Source organism: Taudactylus pleione, unplaced genomic scaffold (genome assembly GCF_031769625.1).
Source record: "Taudactylus pleione unplaced genomic scaffold, aTauple2 ptg000250l, whole genome shotgun sequence".
Taxonomy (NCBI): Eukaryota; Metazoa; Chordata; class Amphibia; order Anura; family Myobatrachidae; genus Taudactylus; species Taudactylus pleione.
The window spans coordinates 3,322,689-3,346,000 of record NW_028284652.1 but is presented as its reverse complement, the minus strand read 5'-3'; the positions used below and the strand labels follow the sequence as shown (position 1 = coordinate 3,346,000).

At 44.4% G+C, this 23,312-nt stretch overlaps 1 protein-coding gene across 1 annotated transcript in view; it reads left to right on the top strand.

The window, feature by feature from the left end:
* Window positions 1-1,574: 1,574 nt before the first annotated feature.
* CHRM1 (cholinergic receptor muscarinic 1) overlaps window positions 1,575-23,312 on the top strand; it is a 286,039-nt gene continuing 264,301 nt past the window's right edge. The window contains exon 1 of the mRNA XM_088480140.1: window positions 1,575-1,684. The gene's annotated coding sequence lies outside the window, so the exon portion shown is untranslated. The remainder of the gene's footprint in view (window positions 1,685-23,312) is intronic.

Here is a 23,312-nt window from a genome sequence, read left to right as displayed (position 1 = left end):
TGTAAAAATCATCTAAAGTGTTAAAATGTAAAAACAAAATGACGTGGAGAACCATAAGTACCAGCATATGGGGCATTAAGTACTGGTACCTCTAGTTCACCTGTAAAAGAAATGTTAAAATAAAGAAAACACTCACACACCATGAAAGTATAAGTTTATTACACACATACAAACTCACACATACTCACCTACGATACCTGGACCAGTCCTCTTCTCCATGTAGGCATCTACCGTCTTCACCGTCTTGTTTTAAGAACTGTAACGTCCTCTAGGGATGGTTCTTCCTGAATGACAGGCTCAGCCGCGGCATTTCACTTAGTTCATTGGCTTAGAAAGGTGAGCCTCCACCTTGACTTCAATGGTGAGTACCGCTAGGTAACCTATATGCTCATCTCTGTTAACCAATGAATGCTCTACCCATAGGGGATATGCACTAAGCCTTGGAGAATGATAAAGTGGAGTGATAAAGTACCAACCAATCAGTTCCTGTCACTTTACAGGCTGTGTTTCAAAAATGACACTTAAGAGCTGATTGGCTTGCACTTTATCATTTTCCACTTTATCATTCTCCAAGGCTTAGTACATCTCCCCCATATGCACCTAGCGGTTGTGTCAGTGGATGCTAGAGCAGTGGGCAGGATAGGCTTGTAGTTTCAGATGCACAGGTTGGAGATTTTTGTTCAACTGATTGTCGCATTATGGTGCGTACACACGGTACGATCAGTCAGCAATAACGATATCGCTGACTGATCGTTCTGCATCTTCCCGGTGTGCTGGATGATCGTTATCGTTCATCCAGCACACCACCAACCCACCAATGATGGGCCAGCGACCAGTGATCCTATGTAACCTGGTTGATATTGACCAGGTTGGCCTGCATGCACAGGCGATGGTCGATATCATTATCAACCATACGTGCCCGTGCAATGCTGATCGTTGGGTACCAAAAAATGAACGATAACGATATGGTTGATATCGTTATCCTTCATATTGTGCATTTTTATCGTACCGTGTGTACGCACCTTTAGAATAAAGTGAGTACAATGTCACGGCGGTAGGGAAAAGCTGACACAGAAACGTGCCATTCAGAATGATCTATTCCTGTCATTTCACTTTTCATCACATCCAGGACACAGTATTTCTAAAATCAACAAATGTTCAGCACCTCCAGATTCAGTTTACATGTCCCAATTTACTTGCAGATTATTAAAGTGCTGGTCTGCACAGCTCTGATTTCCTACTACCCTCAGAAACCAGTATTAGTTTATGTACTAAAGATCTGCAGTTCTTACAGGATGATCTTCCTACAATAATTTCTTGCAACTACCGTCCTTGCTACACTAATGCAAAGACTTAAAATGACCGTTCGGGTCCCTCCATAGCTATCCCGAAAGTGTCTTTTAATACAGTAGCATCGCCAAAGCTGAGGCTTCTTTTCATAGAGCAGCCTGTAGTTTACCATCACTCCACAAGGGGGCAAAATATAGAGCATGTCTGGGTGTCATACGAGTCTTGGAAAGTCAGTGTATATAGGGCATGCAGCAGGAGTAGTATACATCCAGGAACAGCGATCAGACGCAAGCTATAGACATTGCATACCTATGCATGCATCAAGCACTATTGGAATACCTGCAGCAGCAATGGGATTATAACTCTGGAGAACTCTGCCTCCTTACTGGGGAAGGTGAGTGTGTTTTACCCTCTTTCTCCAGATTACAGCATTGTCTTTGCTTTTATTGCTACATGTTGAGTATTTGGGGATGAAACTATAGCAGCTCCTTCCTGCCATTAGGTAGGGATTATTACACGGATAAGTGGTAAGTACCAATTACTTGGCTGGTGTAATATGTGTTGTGGCTACTTTGCACTGTGACTTAAGTAATAGGTGTTCTATCATTTCCTTATCATACGGTACATGGTGCTTATTGCTTTATAGAACTATTTTATTACATTATGTTTTTTTTTTAATAAAGTTGCATAGAATAATATTTATCACAGGACACACTGAGATCTTGTTGCCTTGACAAAGAGATACAACACACATCAAAGAAAGAAACAACTTGATGGATGGTTTATTGGGGAAGTGTCTAGGTGTGTTGTGTTGGTAACCCATCCACCTGAGTGCTCTTTGCACTGGATCTTTTATACTGACTAGAGTGACAGGTACAGTTATAAGTCATTGTTTTATTGCAATCTGCTGGGTGACAGGGAGTTACAGCGGAGTAATGCTGGAGGGGTGACATGGGTGTGGTAGGTTACAATTTGAAGAGGGTGCTGGAGGGTGATATGAAGATTCGGCTCCACAACTGTGACTAGTAGGGGGTGTAGTACATGATTACCAGGGCGTGAGTAAATCTATAATTGAGGGGTGAGATAGGTGAGTGTTGGGCAGTAAGGGACAGTACATGGACAGTATGGTCTGTGAGAATATATTTGGGAGGGGGCGGTACACAGGTATAATATTGTTTCTAAATATAATAGAAATACAGCAATAACAAATATGCAGCTTTATGAGTCCCTGCTGATGAAAGGAGAACATTTGTAGGTTGTATGTAGAAGCAGTGACACAGTAATTAGAATAAATGAAGAAATTCATAGTAGTTATATCGTAAGCTCTTCAGAAAGGGAATACTGTATAATATATTTATTTCTGTGTATATTTCTAAATAATGTAACACATACTTGTATTATTACATTATAAGATCATCAGACAGGGACTGCTGTAGTCTGATATTTCTGCTGTGTACATGTCTAAATATGGAAATCATTCTTGTTATTAGATTGCAAGTTCTTCAGGCAGGGTTCCTTCTTAATCCTAATGACTGTGCTGTGTACATTATGAGATGGCACTTACATACATTTATACACGCATACACCTATACATGCACAGACATACTAGTGTATACTGTACAAATCTAATGGAGGTGTCAGAGAGTTCTGAGACTAGAAGAATATAAATTGATACAAAATGAACAATAGTGGTTTTGTTAGTGTTTTGTGGATAATGTGTGGGTGTCACAGGGAATAATAACGGGTTTAAAGCACAATCTAAAAGGGGTGGTTTCAAAAATGGTAAATTGATAGTAGGAAATGTGTAGGATTGCGAGTCTATTATTAACACTGAAATACAGAAGTACCTGTAGAATTGAGTTAATAAATTTGTGGTGGCGACAGCAACCGTATAAAGTGTGAGTAATGGAATGTTATGGGGCTAAGGGAAAAAAATGTGAGTGTAGGAAAAGGAGATGATCTGTACACCATTATGGCATGGAATGCAAGTACATAAGTAGCAGAGGACATGCATAACATCACACTGTTCACGTGCAGGCATTGTTGGGTGGGTTAGCAGAGGAACAGCAGCAGTGAGATGGTCTAGGTGCCCTGTCGTCAGAACAGGTGCAGGTGTAAGGGCTGTGCCTCTGGCAGATTTTCTGCACTTTGCAACTGCAACAACTGTTGCTTTCTACTAGAAGCTGTTCACCAGTTCACTTTCATAGGGGGGAAATGGAATCCTCCATTTATAGATAAAACTGAATATTCTCCTGCATTGACAGAAACCAACGGGGACATAGAAACCTACGTAATTGCCATTGGGCCTGCAGCATAGGGCTTCTGGATGAAAACAAGAGCCCCCTCAGACTAGCTGCATATTGATTTATTCAGGCAGCAATAACATTTCAAAGCTTTTAAGTATAAAGAGAAATATATATAACTCAGGAACCTATGTCAGATTGGTAAAGATGTTATTAGGACATGACGTTGATTATTGTTTTGAGAGTATGTACGTAGATATTGGTTGGTAAGTATAATGTTAGTGATGGAGCTAGAGAATAGGTTGCACCTATGTACATTTTGCAGTCGGAGTCCCATTTCTAGAATCACTTGCCTACAGCACCTTCTGTAGGCAAGTGATTCTACACATCGCAGTGCGCGTGTGCAAACCAGACACTGTGGTCAGAGCTGCGATCGTAGTGGTGACGCAAACCCATCGCAGAGTGATTGATAGAAAGTGCTGTTTGTGGGTGGTAACGGGGGGGTGGTCGGGTGAACCAGGGGCGTCTTAAGAGAGGAGGGGGCCGTGTGCGCTCCGCGTGTGGGGCCCCCTTCTTCACCCGGTGGCCGGCAGCCGACTGACGTGGCTAGCCAGCTACCGGAGCCTTAGTAGACTTCGGGCACTAGAGTGTGCCCAGAGTCTACTGCACATGCGCAGAACGCCGGAAAATGGCTGCGGCGGCCATTTTTCTGGCTTTCTTCGCATGCGCAGTAGACTCGGGCAAACACTCTAGTGCCCGGAGTCTGCATGCGCAGAAAAACAGAAAGATGGCCACGGCGGCCATTTTCCGGTGTTCTCCGCAGCGCAGACACCCGACGTTGGACCACGGACAGGTAAGTCTAAAATAATATGGGTGCAGTGTGTGCGGTGCTGGGCCCTCCTGGACCCGGGGGCCCGTGTGCCCCGCACACACTGCACCCATTATAGATATGCCACTGGGGTGAACGCAGGCATGCCAGTGCGTTTCAACGGTGTTGCAGGGTCCGATGTTACTCGATGTTACGGATTATTTTGCTATGTTACCAAAGTATACGGATGTGAGTAAGGAGAAGTGGGCGTCCATATGTTGCACTGCGATCGCAATGCGAATGCAAACATTTACATATCACCGCTGATATTAGCAACTGCGTTGCGTGCGTATTAGCAGAATAGCGATCCTTGCTGAATCAGGCCCTCAGACCATTTAATGATGACCCCTCCCAGTCTTGTGCTCACAGTAATGGAAGATGTAGAGAAAAAGGTTTAGGAAGAAAGATAGTTATGCCATGTTGAAACCAGATTGATACTTCTGGGTTCTCCAACATAAAAGTGTCTCTATTCCTCATGACACCGATAGATTGTAACAACTGAAATGTGTCACAGACAATGGATAGCAGAGGGTTAAGATACAGCATTTTGTGAAACCATACTTTTTAATATTTACATACTGATAGTTATACAATATTATACATTCACCGAGCATTCATCCTTAGTTAAAAAGGCCATAGAGTATGCAGAACTGACAGAAGCAATAAATATAGTGTTGTACGAATGTTTTATTAATAATGTCTTCAAACAAAAGGAAACATATAATAATATTCAGTCCCCAAATGTTAGTAATTAACATGCGCCCCTTAGTGATATAGTATTGCCGCTGTGTGAGATTGGGGTTAGTGACCTACTGTATACGGGAATAAGGATGAGATCTCATGAGTAAGAGACATAATACAACGTATGACTCTTATATGAAAAAGTATATGTAGTATGTATGAACAGCATAGATGTATCGCAAGTCTATAACTACTATTGTATACAATAAACTCACCATCTGTATTTATTTTGCTCTAAAATTTTTACAACTGGAAGGATGTTTTATTTTTTTTATTAACACTTGCTATTAATGCTGCAGATGATTATGTTGTATGCCAAAAATATTCCTTCAGGGGAGTGGGATGAGCAAGTGACAGACATCCATGCCTACCAATATGCACCATAGGTCAGGGGAGTGGGAGTGACAGAGAACCATGCCTACCAATATGCACCATAGGTCAGGGGAGTGGGAGTGACAGAGAGCCATGCCTACCAATATGCACCATAGGTCAGGGGAGTGGGAGAAGCAAGTGACAGAGAACCATGCCTACCAATTTGCACCATAGGTCAGGGGAGTGGGAGTGACAGAGATCCATGCCTACCAATATGCACCATAGGTCAGGGGAATGGAAGAAGAGAGAGAGAGCAATGCCTAGCAATATGCATGATGTGTCCACATACATCTATCCTCCGTGCCCTGCAAGTCGTGTCACACATAATGGGGTAGACGTATGATAGCGGCACTTAACGTGCCGCTATACCGCTTTCTGCTTCGCCTCTTTACCGAGGCGAAGCAGGAAGCACTACCGATGAGATGTAAGAACATTTCATCGGCCGGAGAGGGGTAACGCTACCCGCTAGAGACCACAGCACATCAGCCTAGTGCTGATGCGCTGTGTCTCTGTCCCGGCCGGCTCCACTGAGCATGCACGGGATCTCGCAAGTATCGCAAGATCCCCGCGTACAGCCCTGGAGCCGGCAGCAGCCCCAGCAGGGACAGAGCTGTCCATGCTGTGGGGATAGGCTAGCGCCAGGCTGTAGTTGTCGATAACGACAGCTACAGCCGGCCGAACGGTCATGCGGTATGACCGTTCATACATGGCCCTGCCGCTCGGCGCTGCTATCTTGTAGATAGCAGCACCGATAATGACAGGGGCGCATAGTGCCCCTGTCATTTACCGCCCAGACCCCCGATCATACATCGGGGAGAAGCGGTATCAGCGCACATAATGTGCACTGATACCGCTTCTAGGCTTCTTACATCTCCCCCAATGTGTGAGCGCCATGTGAGTTGGTAGCACTGAGCATCTTTTTGTGCGACTTTTTCTCTTGAAATGCATCTGCTGAATAAAATGATATGCGGCATGCTTATATTCTGTGTGCGACTGCGGGTGCATTTGCATGCGAAATGCTACATTACAATGTCGATATATTTTATATCACAGTTTGGATACACTCCTCCCACATCTAAAGCTCTCTGCATATTTTACATCTGCCCCCACCTGCAGTGCAGCATGGTTTTACCAAGATGCACAGTTAGTTGCTCTATCTTAAGCTGGATACACACCTATTAGATCACTCGTCCCTAGTTTGAACCCTTGTCATTGCCTGCAAGGCCCGTACACACACTGTGCAGACATAGCTCAGTGTGCATGGGCTTCTATAGGAGGGAGGTTGGGCTTACAAATATTATAAAGCCCATAAGATGCCACGTCCCAATCCCGACCAGTGCAGGAGCATTTTATGTCATTTATCGGCTAATGCACCCGCAATGGTCTTGCATACACACCTTCAGAGATGGCACAGATAATGTCAGTACAATGGCAGAGAGATGGCACAGATAATGTCAGTACAATGGCAGTGATGGCACAGATAATGTCAGTATAATGGCAGAGATGGCACAGATAATGTCAGTACAATGGCAGTGATGGCACAGATAATGTCAGTATAATGGCAGAGATGGCACAGATAATGTCAGTACAATGGCAGTGATGGCACAGATAATGTCAGTATAATGGCAGAGATGGCACAGATAATGTCAGTACAATGGCAGAGATGGCACAGATAATGTCAGTACAATAGCAGAGATGGCACAGATAATGTCAGTATAATGGCAGAGATGGCACAAATAATGTCAGTACAATGGCAGTGATGGCACAGATAATGTCAGTACAATGGCAGTGATGGCACAGATAATGTCAGTACAATAGCAGAGATGGCACAGATAATGTCAGTATAATGGCAGAGATGGCACAGATAATGTCAGTACAATGTCAGAGATGGCTCAGATAATGTCAGCACAATGGCAGAGAGATGGCACAGATAATGTCAGTATAATGGCAGAGATGGCACAGATAATGTCAGTATAATGGCAGAGATGGCACAGATAATGTCAGTACAATAGCAGAGAGGGCACAGATAATGTTAGTACAATGGCAGAGATGGCACAGATAATGTCAGTACAATGGCAGAGATGGCACAGATAATGTCAGTACAATAGCAGAGAGGGCACAGATAATGTCAGTATAATGGCAGAGATGGCACAGATAATGTCAGTATAATGGCAGAGATGGCACAGATAATGTTAGTATAATGGCAGAGAGAGGGCACAGATAATGTCAGTACAATAGCAGTGATGGCACAGATAATGTCAGTATAATGGCAGAGATGGCACAGATAATGTCAGTACAATAGCAGAGAGGGCACAGATAATGTCAGTATAATGGCAGAGATGGCACAGATAATGTCAGTACAATAGCAGAGAGGGCACAGATAATGTCAGTACAATGGCAGAGATGGCACAGATAATGTCAGTACAATAGCAGAGAGGGCACAGATAATGTCAGTATAATGGCAGAGATGGCACAGATAATGTCAGTATAATGGCAGAGAGGGCACAGATAATGTCAGTACAATAGCAGAGAGGGCACAGATAATGTCAGTACAATAGCAGAGAGGGCACAGATAATGTCAGTACAATAGCAGAGATGGCACAGATAATGTCAGTATAATGGCAGAGATGGCACAGATAATGTCAGTATAATGGCAGAGAGAGGGCACAGATAATGTCAGTACAATAGCAGTGATGGCACAGATAATGTCAGTATAATGGCAGAGATGGCACAGATAATGTCAGTACAATAGCAGAGAGGGCACAGATAATGTCAGTATAATGGCAGAGATGGCACAGATAATGTCAGTACAATAGCAGAGAGGGCATAGATAATGTCAGTACAATAGCAGAGAGGGCACAGATAATGTCAGTACAATAGCAGAGAGGGCACAGATAATGTCAGTACAATAGCAGAGATGGCACAGATAATGTCAGTATAATGGCAGAGAGGGCACAGATAATGTCAGTATAATGGCAGAGAGAGGGCACAGATAATGTCAGTACAATAGCAGTGATGGCACAGATAATGTCAGTATAATGGCAGAGATGGCACAGATAATGTCAGTACAATAGCAGAGAGGGCACAGATAATGTCAGTATAATGGCAGAGATGGCACAGATAATGTCAGTACAATAGCAGAGAGGGCATAGATAATGTCAGTACAATAGCAGAGAGGGCACAGATAATGTCAGTACAATAGCAGAGATGCCACAGATAATGTCAGTACAATGGCAGAGATGGCACAGATAATGTCAGTACAATAGCAGTTGTAAATAAAAACAAACAGCATTATGAAATATACAGTAAATTGTGCCCAAAGATTTAGAGAAGAGGCTCCTTCTTTTCAGTTAAATGACAATTCTGTTGAACAGCAAGCAAACACTTTAATCCACATGGGCATCCTCAATCAAAACATGCTTTTGTCTGGACTAATAGCTACAGTTCCAAAATAAATATCAACACCGCCAGGGTATTTGGATGGAAACTGGAAGCTGAATTGTTGTGATAAGTGTGTACTAGTAGAGAAGCATGGTAAAAGGTCCCCTGGTTACAAGTAATGGGGTGAGAACAGTAATAGAATAGGAGAATAAGCTTTCCGGGCAGAAGTTAACCACTTATGGGCAATAGATTGAATGTTCTTTTCTAATCATTGTATATGTTGGAGAAGGGCTGTGATAGTACAATATAGTCTATTATTAGTAAGGCTTTCATTTTCCCACTGTTATCAATGGTAAAAATTAAAGTGGGCACCATTATTGGGGGAAATACTTGTAAAAGTTAAATTGCAGGAAATCCACTGGAAACAAAATGTAAGTATCCCCTGTGATAGGCAAACGCAGGGGGGAGGGGCTGCCTGGAAACCCCTCTTCCCAGCCTGACCAATGCCTTAAATCATGACCATAATAGCAGTTGTACATACAGTAATACAATTTTACCAGAGCTGCAGGCACAGCATGAGGAATAAGGGACGTTACGGAGCTGTGTCCTACTGTCACATCTAATTGCTTGCTGTGATCGTTGGCCCTGTATATAACTGAAGTATTACATATGTTGCATTTGCTATGATGCTTGTTAGGTGCTAATCACGGACTGGCCGCACTTGCTGTCTAATTAAGCATTTGGAACCCCCCCTCCAGAAATCCAGCGTTTGCCCCTGCCAGCATTTAAGAAGGAAGGTTTCAATGGTGGCTGCTAAACAGTAGGATGTACCAAGCTTAGTATTCCGGATCTTTTTCCCCAGCCTATGGGCTAATCTAATGCAGATTTTTTCAGAGAGCTATCACTCTGCTTTCAGCTCTTCGCCAGGATAGGCTGTTATCAGAGTCTGCGTCCAGGCAGGAGATTTGTGCTAAATTCTCATGAAAATTTTCATTTTTCACTTTGCGAGTTTAGTAAAAAAAAAAATATCACATCACAACCGCATTAAAAATGCAGATTGTGATAAATAGAGCCCTAATGGGTAATGTGCAAGGATTGACAGGAACGTCGGAATGATTTTATGTTGGGGGGCAACATAAAATCACTCCTCCCCTTGCTGCCGCCGCCCCAACCTCAACTTACCTGTTGCGCTGGAGCTCTGCAGGCATGAAACCCCGCCGTGTCGCTGGAACCGCAATTCCGCCATCACACAACGTCATGTCCGGCCAGGGTTGAGACAGGAGCAGTGGTTGTGGACAGTCAGGGGCTGTGCTTCCCTGCACCGCACGGGGGGGAGGAGGAGGTGTAAGTGTGGTCTTTTAACTTAAAGACCCATCCTCCTGACACAGTTGGCCAGTCTCCCTGTGTCACCCACTTCCCGACTGAAGTGGACAGCTAGGGGTTTAGATGACACAAATTACATGTACACAGTGAAAGGTGGGGCCGCGGTGACGAGTATGCAGTGCTACACACCACACCCATCTAATAGGGTTGCCCTCTCCCCGAAGGGTTTTGGAGGAATTCTGCAAATATGAGTAACTATGCTGGGAGTAACTTGGCAGTGTAAATTGTCACAGCTACTACTTATATGTTAGGAATTTCAGGACAGCGCCATTTTTTAGAGCAGCTGTCCTGGCACCAGAGCAATAGTGATTTACTCCAGCAGATATGGATCTGCTACTGCTCCATTAGTTGCATGGTCCCTTCATATTTATTAATGGATATGCCCTGTAGGGTATAACAATAACTAAGGGGCAGATAATCAAAGCTTGGAGAGAGATAAAGTACCACCAATCAGCTCCTACCATTTTTCAAACACAGCCTGTAACATGACAGTTAAGAGCTGACTGGTTGGTACTGTATTTCATTCCACTTTATCTCTCTCCAAGGTTTGATAAATCTAACCCCAAGTGTCTGTGTTAGTAGAAAGTCTAAAGGAGTATACTAAGTATGACTGTATCACTGCATCTTATCTGAACCACTCATAGCAGTAGGTCTCAGTGCGTGATTTCAAAAATTGTCCTGATACTCTGCATAGAGGTGAGAGTCACTGTCCCATCACCCAACAATACAATGAAGCCCATACCATATTAACCCCTCTTCCCCTCCCTGCCAAAAATAAAACACTGGGGCTGATTCAGACCCGCTCGGAAGCGCTATGCGCTCGCAAGTGGGTCGATGTTTGCCCCGTGCGCATGCGCCACCTCCAGCGTGCTCATGCGTGAGACCCGGCCATCGACGGGCGCTCCGTCGCTACGGGTCTCGCACCAAAACGGGACTGCTGTCGATTGTGATTGACAGCTCGCCCCTTTTTGGAGGCAGGGGGGGTGGCTACACAAACGGAGGCCTTCCCGAAGGAACGCCTGCCGTTTGTGGGAGGCACCACTGACATCACCAGTGATATCAGTGGTGAGCTTCCTGCTCTATTTAGAGCAGGAAGCTCACTGGGGCTTGCGGGAACGAGACCCTACCACAAGGGTCTCGTCGCAAGCCCTGATGGTCGCGACCAACGCGACCATCACCTGGCCGCTCGCAAAAGCTGTGGGTGGTCACCCACAGCTTAGCGAGCGGCCAAGAGGCCGGCTCCATTAAAGAAAAAAAACACCCTGATTCAGAGCGAGCGCTCTGAAAGAGCGTCCGGCTCTGAATCAGGGCCACTGTTCAAAGTAATGCAGTGCAATACTTCAAGTATTAACTTCTGTGCCTTAAAATTTCATCATATGACATACTTGCCGACTTTTCAGCTGCCTCCTCCGGGAGGAGACAACCAGGTCGGCACAGTGGGGGCGGGGCTTGACGAAGTTGGGCAGGTCTGCGTGGGGCTTGGTGGACATGGGTGGGTCTGGGGGTGTGATGATGAGACTACGTCATCGTGGCCCCGCCACCAACTATGCAATGCCAAGATTAATAGCATTGTGGAGCGGGGGGCTGAGCCACGATAATGCCATTCAATGCGAATTCCGTCATCTGCCACCTATGCCACCCACTTCCCCAGAGAAGTGTCCACCTTTTTGGGTGGCTGAGGGCTCCATCCGATTTTTGGGAGCCTCCCGGCCATTCCAGGAGGGTAATTTAGTATGTCCTATGAGCTCTGCATAAATTTAGCATTCCTATTGGCTGCACCCTCTCAGCTCCTCTGCAGTGACTTCTGATAGACGGGTGCATATCAAAGTTATGTAGTACTGCTCAGGCTGTGCCCCAAGAGGGTTGGGGCGTTCCTCCAAATACTGCACTTTTGGAGCTTACTTCTCATATTTAGAAACATGCATAGGATACATATGCGGCCTTATTCACAGTTGCAAGTAAACAGAATCGTATAATACATCCCAAAAAAATCACATCATTGACACTTATTCAGAGTTTCTTGGTCTCATACGCAAGTCTGTAGTTATGGTTTCCTCCCCTTGGCTGCAGCTCCTTCTCCATCCATGACGTATCTGAATCTGATGTGGCTGGAGCACGGCTGGAGGTGTATTTCACCTTGAGTTCTGAGACTGCTAAGAATTGTTGTACACAATGTGGATGGTCGAGTTTATGGCCGAATAGTGCAGGTAATAAGTACCCAAGTGGTTTGGGGCATGTAAAATGCAAAGCGAAGCAAACACATATAGGAATTGGGGCTTTTGTTTGTTTTTTAATGACAACACTTTAAAATATATGTGCAGGCTTCCCTATCCCCAGCTGTGTATGAATCATTCTTCAGAGCTACAAATACACCAAGGGGAGAGCATCCATAACTTACACCCCTCCAGGGATATGTTTACTTAATTAGCATTCATTGTAAGCTGCAAAACATTATACACTGTAAAATGGAGGGCACTCACCAGAGTGATTACTTACTCTTCAGAAGGTGATCTTGATAGTGGAAGGAGCAGGTACCCAAAAAACAGTAGTGATGCCAAGTTTTTAAGATTCAGGGCCCGATTCACTACCGGTCGCATCTGCGATTGCAATAGCGATTGCGCACGCAGTCTCACTGTGATAGTATGCCAATCCATTGCGATCGCTACGCAGCCGCAGCACTACATAAGGTCGCCCTCTTAGAGAGCGAAATCATCGGTACAATCGAGTACCATCGCAGCATCATGCACACTTGCACAAGCTCTGACCTTACTCAGGAATTGCTAACCTCATCGCACGCTATGAGTGCTCAGGCTGCGTACGGCATCGCAGTAGATAATTTATGCACACCCCTGGAACGGCATTCAAATGCCCTGGCACGCCTGCGTTTCCCCGACTATCCCCCTGTCAAAACCCACAAACGGCACTTCCTGTCAATCACTCTGCGATGGGTCTGCATGGTCACAATCGCAGTGGCTGGCTTGCGCACGCGCACTACGATGCATGCACAGTACGCAACAATCTGTCGATTGCGTGCGTAATCGCAGTTGTGATCGGTAGTGAATCAGGCCCAAAGTTCACACATCCAACTTCTTTGCTTTTGACTTTTTTGCAAGGATCTCGGCCTGATATACTGTATAGTGAAAATGCTGCATCCTGACAGATTCCTAAACTGTGATGAATGCAGTAATCTGATAGGAGAAGCAGTCACAATAATTGTGAAAAATCTAAAACTAGTACTTGAGGTGGATATAAGTCCAGTTAATAGAATAAATAGAAGCTGTGAGAATAGGAAAAATAGAGCCATATTTATGCTACAAAATGCTTCTTTAAGTACACAAAGAATAGGGTAACGGCACATACAGTGTGTGTGTCCGTATGTTGGTTTAGTAAAAGAGAATAAAACTTATAATGGAGATGTAGGTTATATAGGTAGATATACAGAAAAACATGTGAATACTTAAATAAAACAGCAATTTAATAAACACAATAAAAAACAACAATATAATAATAATGACATAGTAAAACCTAGTCTATTAGTTACAGAATGCTAATACAGCTTTTATCTGTGGGACATGATACATCCACCAGGAGACAATGATTATCTTGGAAATCTTAGTCACTGGAAAAATGGAATGAAGTTCCAAATAGCACACATAGGGCGGGACGCATTCCGCCGATTATCGCATGCATGCTGGTGTTGGTAACGCTGGTATGCTTGACTATCACCGCAAAGGATGCTCTGTTGGTAAGAGCAGCCCTTTGCAATGGAGGGACTTCCGGGTCTATGACCCAGAAGCCCCTCTGGCGTCTTTCCGCACATGCACAGAAGAATGCGCACGCCACGGGGGTGCTAGTACGGATCTGATTGGACCCTCTATCAGCACTCTGCGGAGGAAAGCCAATAGGCTTCTATGGGTAATGCCATCTGGAAGATGGCGTTACCCACCGCAACCAAGTCCCAGAGTGCATCGCATTCTGGGGCTTGGTGCATATAAGAAATGCGGTCAAACCCACATTTTCGGGGTTTGACCGCATTTCTCCCCTTGATGGATCCTGTCCAAAGTTACTGGTGCCGCTCAATTCCTTAGGAAAGGGGAAACGCCGTTCCAGCAGGGTGTAGAATAGCCTGCAGCTGGTAAAGTCCCTTTGCTGTTGTCGAATTCCCACAATGTTTGTATTCCGGAGTGGACTTGAAATCAAATAGTCCGGTCTTCAAATGTGGCAGATGGTAATCCAATTGTAATAAGCAAATCCAGTGGTGTAAGAACCTCTGGTGTGTTGTCCTAACGCGTTTCCCTAGCAGCTTCCTCAGAGGCAGTACAAGTTCTAGTCCCTACTAGCATACATATATACCCCCTTTCATCTCCTGTAGTAGGCCCCTCGTGCAGTGCCCTCCTCTATATCTGGCTTTCAGCAGCACCATGTCTACAAAAATATGGAGTATTTGCAGAAAATAGAAATGATGCCAGAATCTTTGCTGTCTACTGTGCCGATTTTATCTTTCCAAAGACATCTCCGGGGAGATGGCGCCATCGGTAGTCTGGTAACATCGGTAGAGTTATGGGTGCACGTCTCATTTGCCCTCATTCGTTCAAGTAGTTTTCACCAAAATACAAAGATGAGAGAGCACTACATGATAACGTCACAGTGCAGCCCCGGCTCCTAGTCACTGAGGAGAAGCTGGCAGTGCAGGTAGAGACTCTGGGGGTATCCCAGGATAGCTGTGAGAGCTGTGTGTGCCCCCAAAATGATGAAAAAGGGGGCATGTCGCAAGGCCATACCCCTTCCTCATGAGACCATGCCCCCTTTTGGAATGGTTCTGGTAAGAAAATTTCACTCCAGTTCACAATGTGGTCATGAAAATGCTCTGTCTGAGCGAATGCCTGTACTGCTATCGCTTTGCATCCAGATTCGGCATTGGGGCACATACTACGCATGTGTAGCCATCAGCCAGTGCATGTGTCAGTGGGAGCGATTTTGAGGGGTCCAGAGGATCCCTCTTCGATATCTGCTACAGTTCCTCCTTGTTACATCTAAGGTATACTTAGATTTTGTGGGGATCCCCCAAAACATTTGTTTTTGGGGGATTTCCCGCAAAATAGCTTTAACAAATAGACCCCCGTAAAGATAAGCAGGAGATTAAAGTTCTGACCTTAGTCAAATCCAACTTAAAAAGTGCAAAACTTTCCCCCATGTCACAGGCAACTATATTTTGTTATCTTCTTTTCTGACCCCAATGGCAGGGACACAAGCATAGATGTGGCACTACATGGTGAGGACACCGGGACTTTTGTGCACTCTAGTTCACACAGGCACACTAGCACTGCCGAGTCAGACTCGGCAATGGTAAGGAGCAGTGAAAATGTTCGGGGAGACATCTGATTTTCGGATTAGCAATAATGAGTTACTCCAGCACTCGCCGCGAGTAGGAATTCTAATTATTGGGGTCCACCCAGACCCCGATAATTTACATAATGAATAGACAAGTGAAGATACTTTTACACCATGCAAGGAGACCTATGTTAACCTACGAGCAGTATTCCATAATCCAGCGTTTTTCAACCACTGTGAGCGATTATCGAGTGTGCCGCAGTGGTCATCTCAGCGCACTTATACTGTAGTGTGTTTTATTCCTGTGGAGGCCAATGTCGTGTGTTTTATTCCCGAGGAGGCCAATGTAGTGTGTTTTATTCCTGAGGAGGCCAATGTAGTGTTTTATTCATGTGGAGGCCAATGTTGTGTGTTTTATTCCCATGGAGGCCAATGTAGTGTGTTTTATTCCTGTGGAGGCCAATGTTGTGTGTTTTATTCCTGAGGAGGCCAATGTAGTGTGTTTTATTCTTGATGAGGCCAATGTAGTGTGTTTTATTCCTGTGGAGGCCAATGTTGTGTGTTTTATTCCCATGGAGGCCAATGTAGTGTGTTTTATTCCTGTGGAGGCCAATGTTGTGTGTTTTATTCCTGAGGAGGCCAATGTAGTGTGTTTTATTCCTGTGGAGGCCAATGTAGTGTGTTTTATTCCTGAGGAGGCCAGTGTAGTGTCTTTTATTCCTGTGGAGGCCAATGTAGTGTGTTTTATTCCTGTGGAGGCCAATGTGTGTTTTATTCCTGAGGAGGCCAATGTAGTGTGTTTTATTCCTGTGGAGGCCAATGTTGTGTGTTTTATTCCTGAGGAGGCCAATGTAGTGTGTTTTATTCCTGTGGAGGCCAATGTGTGTGTATTTTTTTATGTGGGAGCCAATGTGTATGTTTTTTCATTGGTCACGTACGCTGCTTTGCCGAATGGTGTATCTTGGCAATTGTAAAATCTTGTGTAGTGCGCCTCGAGTTGAAAAACATTGAAAATCTCTGCCATAATCTCTGAGAGTCATATTGCCCAGCCAGTCTGTCCAAGTAAGTGGCACCGGTGCTAAATAAGCGCTTAGGTAGTACAATATATGTCACTGACTGTTACACACATGTAGCATAATGTCACAAATCCCAGCTTTATACCATGGGGGTAGGCCATGTTGATGCAAATTGTATCACCACAGTCCCTGCACTTGGACCTGTCGGAGGGATATCCCAGAAGCCAGCAAGTAAGGTATAGCACCATAACAAATAAGCTAGCACATATCTTAGTGGTTGATACAGTATGTACATACAGACAGCTGAAGCTTGCCACCATAAAGAGGAGCTTTGTCAGGATTACCTGTTAATACCAACTGATTATACCCCTGAGTAACATTGTGAAGATGCATGGATAATACCACTTTGCAGATATTACACAACCCTGTATGAATAGTTTGCCTGGGAAGTGTTATCTTATGACTTAATAGTTTACTAACCACTCTGCATATGTGCATATCGCCCCCACGCAGAGGAGTAGCGCGGAACCATAGCACCCGGAGAAAGTAGATGTCTTAGCGCCCCCCCTCCCTGTATTGAACTGTACCAGTGGGGTATGGCAAGCCTGCGGGGCAATATTGAAGTGAAGAGAAAAACAGCAAACAGTGGCAGTATCATGCTGGGGCATGGAGGTCCCATTGGGGGAATAGAATGCTTTAGTGATGCGCTATCTGACATTAAGGGGTAGCTCCTTTGGCACTGCTTTATTTATGTATAGCCCTAGGATCTGACTTTTAACTCCTTTGAATCATTGTTATTAGTCAATAGAGGAGATTGTATTATATATTGTGATTATTTAAATTAAATTGACAGAATACATGTGCTAGAGTGAGATTCCACAGGGTGCACAGCTTATTACTGCGATTACTGCCCCAAGCAGCTATCACTGGAGTGGGAACATCTAAGGGAAGCTCCATTCTCAGCTATGCTCCTACTTCACAAATATACATTGCACCTATATTAATGTGAGTACTACTAATCATGTTCTGTCTACCACCATTATTATTATTATTTCAGGTCTCCTATTATTTTTTAAAAGACCTTTCAAACAACACTGTGCGGTCATGCCTGGGAACACCATTACTTTAAATAGCAAAGCAGTGACTTTGTTTAATCTCATACCTAATAATTGAAGTTTAGAACTTTACCTCAGATGTGTCACTTTTAAATCAATTGAAGCACAATGTATGAATGAGAGGAGGGAAGGCATCAAAAAGGAGAGGGGAGGGGCAAAGAGTCTATCAGAGAGGGGGTGGCGATGATCACAGAGGAGGGAGAGACGGTAATATGGGCATCTTGAGGGAGCATAAAATGTAGAAACGGATCTCAGAACCGTAACTTATTTAGGATATAGAGCAAACAAACCGAGATAAAACTAAAAGGTGGACGTCATACTGTGCAGTGCCCCATGAATTCCAGAACCCTGGATGGCGCCCGAAGTTCATGCTCCACCGGAATCACTCTCGCTACTCCCCTGCCCCCACGCAATCCCTTAATATACATAAATGACCAGTGTTACACTTTATATATTGCTAGAATACATATAAAGTAATATAAACACAAACATATAAATACCAAAAGCTAAATTAACAGTACACTGTACTTTCAGCTTGTCGTAGAATAGTTTACAAGTGTTTGTAACGGCATAATAAGAAAACACTAAAATAATTGGTTGGTATAATAAGAAAACACTAAATTAATTGGTTGGTATAATAAGAAAACACAAAATTAATTGGTTGCTTTTGTATAGCCACAAATAGGGGTTGGGTATGATATCCCGGCTGTCGGGATGCCGCTGTTCAGAATACCGACAGCGGCATCCTGACAGCCAGAATACCGACACCCATTGGAGCGCAAGGTAAGTTTTTTCCCTATCCTAACCCCTACCCTAATCCTAACCCTCCCTCCCAGGTGCCTAAACCTAACCCCCCCCCACCCCACCCGTCCTAGTGTCTAAACCTAACCTCCACCTCCAAGCACCCTAAACCTAAGACCCCTCCCCGGTGCCTCCACCTAACCTCCCCCCTAGTGCCTAAACCTAACCTCCCCCTACCGGAACCCTAATCCTAACCCTCCCTCCCGGTGACTAACCCTAACCATCCCCCTAATGCCTAAACCTAATCCCGTTACCTAACCCTACCCTCCCCGCGCACCCCCATACTTACAAGTCGGGGTGCCGACAGTCGGGATACTGCTGCTGGTATCCCGACCTTTCGGAATTTCGGCGCCGGTATTTAGTAATACTTTTTATTTTACTCTCACTAAAAAGCAACATATTAATGTGTGCCTACTCCTACATAAATGCATCATCTTTGTACATAGCACTGTACAATTTGTAAGATGTGGCATTAAACACTTACACAAACTGATACAAGAGGGTGAGGAGAGGCCTGTTATCGAGAGCGTACATTTGTAGATTCACTATACTTATAAATGGATTCCATCCTTGTAAATATTATATTATATTATAGGGAATCTTTTCCTTGTTTAGTTTGCTGCTAATGTTGGCTAATGTCTGTGGAGAGTAATGTTGTAGCGTTTGCTGGAGGTGCAGTCACTGAGCATTGAGAAGAATAAAGAACAGAGGCTTAGCACAGATTGTATTAGCGTTGAATAGGAGTGTGCTGGCTTGGTTACAATGTGTCACTGCTGGGATTTGATTCCATAAACAACCTACAATACTGAACATACTTGACCCTATTTGCTGCTAAGGTACATGAGTCCTGCCAGTGCCTAGGAATTCAGGGGGCATACACCCACCCTGCCTGGGGAAAGAAGAAGAGGATTGCAGTATACACTGTTAACATAAGTATGAACTACAAACGTCTGACAAATGGAGAAGTCTTTGTATTAACAGTAGGCTATCTATACCAAAATATTTCACCCTAACATTCCGTGTTTACTTTAAGAAGGCATGGCAGTGCCTTTGTGGGTTCCTTGCAGTCAGGGATATTTATGTAAAGAGCTTCATTTGCACCTACTACACTGGGATTAGTGTTTGTGCTAACTAGCATGAACCATGGATTTATTGGCTCTATAGAGATACTTTGTGACTCCTGTGCCTCGTGCTTATTTCTTCCCATGGAGCATATATATATATATATATATATATATATATATATATATATATATATACCGATTCCTACATGAGATGTACAAAAAGATTTATTGTCCATTTTATCAACCCCTACATTTCTAGTCTTACAAACGCTCATATTTATTTACATTCCAGCTATACATAATTATACACAGACTTTTATACGCAAAAGAACATTAAATATAAAAACTCAAGAGTATATAAGCTATATAAGTATGTAAAGAAGGTTTAATTGTCCTGCTTCTTTATAAGCTTTTATATAGGTAGGCTTTCCATAATATCCCTTTAATTCAGGACACATATGAATTACACAGGTTCTGTGGCCGGCTAAATTCAAGCCTGGATTTCACTAATCAGCCTCGGAACCTGTGTAATCATAACTGTCCCAGATTAATAGGATATTATGGCAAGCCTATATATAGGCAATAATGTAGTTTCTGTAAGCCACTGCAAGACTTTAGCCGCCTTGCCTGTATTCTGTAAAGGAAGTATGCCAAACTGAATTATAGGTGTTGCCTTACCTAATGTGTTAGTAAGGGGTACTATTTGTTCTTCCGGTTATGCATAGGATGATACAGGGGTTGGATGTTTATGATTAATATCAAAGTAAGGATATTCAAACCTGTCCAGCTGTCCAGAAAGGAAGGATATGATGTCTTGTTCAAATTTGGGACCTTTCTGGGACCCATCTCACCATGGTCTACTAGTTGAGATTACTTGGATGACCATCATGATTGTCTATAGTAAGTACATGTGTTTGTCCCACTATTAAGATCACGGCTCTTTATACATATTTTATGTATAATATAAAGATACTGCACAGTGCCACTCGTGCAGCCATTGAAGTGACTTTGTACATCAGCTCTACAACCGATAGTTATGTGGCTATTACCGTATTATTATGCTAGCAGCAAGAGCTATACTAAAAGATACAAGATATAAGATCATCTCTCTAGTGAACGTTGGGCCTGATTCAGAGATGTACGCAGACCCAATGGTTTATGTACAACTCCCATGTTTGAAGATCGGCGCATGCGCATGTGTAGATCTCCTTCCTTCTCGCTGTGCCCGGACACCACCGACTGATTGACAGGCTGCAGCCATTTGGGGGTGGAGCAGGGGCGGCGTTAGGCAGTGTCTCAGAAACTGGGGGGCGTCTGCCCGTTTTCTGGGTGTGCGGAAGCCAGAGGCTGCGTCCTTGGGTGTGCGGAAGCCAGTGGCTGCGTCCTTGTACGTAGCTTCACTGGCTTCAGCTGTGAAAAAAACACCGGCCATCCTGAGTAACCTGAAGGTTACTCAGACGACCCATGGTCAGGCTTAGTGATCCGATGCTGCATCCTCGGAAGCAGCAGCGAATCACAAAAGACGGCAGGAGGCGTCAGGCTTCTCAGGATGGCTGTGAAATTCATGCTGACGGGGTATGTGAAGCTGCGTCGGAAGTCGCAGACACTGGCCCCGGCATGCCCACAAAATGCATCCGACATGCCGCCAATTTCTGGGGAGCTGGCCATTGCTGTCCCTTCCCCCACAACATGCCAATCGTGCTGCAGCTTAGGGGGCACAGCGACTGTCGCCATAGACACAGATCGGCACATATTCAGTACAGATCCTGCGCATTCACCGATCAGCAACCATCAGAATCGTACGTAAACCAACTCTGAATCCAGGACTTAGTTCCAGACATGCAGTCCAAATTCAATTATTGTGCCTCAGCCCCAATGACTCTTCAGGTATACTTCAATTAAATGAAAAAACTCCAATAATGTGGACCTATAATTTATATAGAGTTAGTCAGTAACTAAAGAGCTGGATCTAAAAAGTCAGTAATTCAGATTTGTTTCCAAAATGAGAACTTCCTCTTGAAAAGGGGACTGCAGTGTGCTGTCCTGGCTTCTATGTAGTGTTGGAAGCCCATACCTCTTTTTGTGTGCAAACTGAACAATAATTATGTATAAGCAAAGCCTACTCTATGTATTAAAAAAAACATAATAATAATCTATTACTCCTGAAATATCATAGACTGATATCTCATATGTGTAATGTACAGATGATAACTCATGTATCTAATTTACTCTACAAACCTTCTAGAAACTGCGTTACCTGTCTATTGGCCACACAGCACTACTGTGGTTAATAGGTCAGAGCTCACCCTGGGGGCCATTGGTGGCACGCGTAGGTATCTGGAAGCTGCTGTGTCAGAGAGCAATGGCTGTCATTATCTCTGCGGCTGGAAGATCAGTCCCTCTCTGGCAGACACAGAGCTCAGGCATGTATTAGCTTCTCTTCAGAAAACAGCTGATTGCTGATAATGTCTGCCATTATTGTAGTGGCAGTAACAAGATAAAACTCAGAGGGCACGTTAGTCGCTTTAGCACATAGCTGGAAGAAGCAAGGATTATTTTGAAGGAGATTAGCACTAGAAATAAAAGATCATCTGCTGTGCATTACCGCTTTCTTCCTCATTATATGGATTTATAAGAAAAGTCCTAGCTATATAGTACTATTATTATAGATCCTATATTTATACACGCATATCTCTCAACTGTCTCTCCCTTCTACCTAAATACTTGTCTTTTTCATATTTTCTACCAATCTACCCCACTCCTCTGCATTTATTACTGTACGCAGTGTGTGGCTTAATATATTAGCCTGTGTTTTATGGAAGTCAATGTTTGCACTTAATCTAAGGACAATGGTGAAGCATACTTGTCTACCCTCCCGACTTTCGGATGCTGCTCCCGGCCCCCCTGGAAAGGCAGGCAGGCAAACCTCCAGGCGACCACCAACCCCTCTGACCCCCCCGCCCCCTTCACGGTTCCAATTGTACAACCGATGATGCAATTCACACTAAATTGCGTCATTTTGGCCCCAACCCCTGCTTCACAATGGCGGTAATTTCGGCATTGTGTAGCGGGGGCAAAGTTATGCAAATGTGTGGTCACGCCCACAGCTCCACCCACGAGAGAGAGAGAAACAGCTTACACAGGATTTAGGACCACTACAGTAAAATATACCACTCAGCCTATGATGGGGTGCACACACACTGACTGACACAGGCACACACAGACAGACAGACAGGCACACACCTCTATCACTAAAAAACATGAATGCAGCAGGCAAATAAATACAGCATGATTTATTAAAGACCCCCCTTCCCCCAGTAGTGCCACTTATACAGTGCCCCCAGTAGTGCCTCTTATGCAGTGCCCCCAGTAGTGCCTCTTATGCAGTGCCCAATATACAGTGCCCTCAGTAGTATTCCCCCTATGCAGTGCCCCAGTAGTGCCCTTTATACAGTGCCCTCAGTAGTGCCCCTTATACAGTGCCCCAGTAGTGGTCCCCCCTATGCAGTGCTCCCAGTAGTGCCCCTTATACAGTGCCTTAAGTAGTGCCCCTTATACAGTGCACCCAGTAGTGGTCCCCCCTATGCAGTGCCCCAGAAGTGGTCCCACCTGTGCCGCTTATACAGTGCCGCTGGTAGTGGTCCTACCTATGCAGTGCCTCCAGTAGTGGTTCGCCCTATGCAGTGCCCCAAGTAGTGCCCTTTATA